Source organism: Gracilinanus agilis, chromosome 2 (assembly GCF_016433145.1).
Source record: "Gracilinanus agilis isolate LMUSP501 chromosome 2, AgileGrace, whole genome shotgun sequence".
Classification (NCBI taxonomy): Eukaryota; Metazoa; Chordata; class Mammalia; order Didelphimorphia; family Didelphidae; genus Gracilinanus; species Gracilinanus agilis.
In genome coordinates, this window is record NC_058131.1 from 74886916 (window position 1) to 74887994 (window position 1079).

The window sequence follows — 1079 nt, forward strand, 5'->3', positions numbered from 1 at the left end:
TATTGGGATGTCCACAGATAATGTAGCAGTCATTTTTTGTAGTTAGGATTTTTAACAAATGATTAATCTGAGTAGGATTTTGGTCATAGAAGGCTTATGAAGAACACAATGGGCTCTCCCCTAGTCCATTAGTGACTGGAACTCTAAACAGGCAAAGCTATTCATTTAACCTACATGGAAAAAAGCTGCATTTATATATGGAATTAAATAGATTCAAATTAAATACTCCTACCATTCTAGCATTCCTTAACAATTATACCTCATGAAAATTTCTTTTTATTGTCCAAAACCAATTAATATGTTAGGTGGCTGTTGAATAGTTCAGAAAATATGTATGGAGAGTAAAATACTTATGATGTGCCAGCTCAGTTCTGCTGGAACTCAGCTCTAAAAAACAAGGAACTTAATCCCTGACATTCATGATTATATATCTTTTAATGCAGTGATCATATACCTTTTAATCTTAAAGCTATCTGAATCTGCCATATATTAAATAAATCAAGATAATCAATACTAACAACTAAAATTTATTTCTTTCATCACATGCACCATTTTGCACAATACTTTTCAGAGTATTATGGATATGGAATAGTATAAATAAAATCAGACTTTTTTGATATTTAAGTTTTACTGAACTGTTTTTTTTTTCTTTTCTTCTTGTTATAAGGGTGGCTCTCTGAAAGCAGTTCATGGAGAGATATGTTGGAAAACATAACCAATATGAATGCAAAATATTTAATAAATACTTTATTTTATTATATTTATCATATATATTACATATGCATTAGAGAAGGAAATGGGAAACCACTTTAATATCTTTGGCAAGAAAACCCTAAATGGGATCATAAATTTAATATATCATATATTTTATGTAAATTAAATACATATAAAATACATAATAAATTTAATTAACTTAATTAAAATATAGACACAATATAAATATTAATGTTTCTATATTAAATGCTAACTATATAAAATTAATTAATACAATTATTTTAAAATTTAAAAAATAAAATACCTATGATGTTTTTTATCTCATACTTATCTTTACACACTAATATGTCCTATGACTCTTAAAA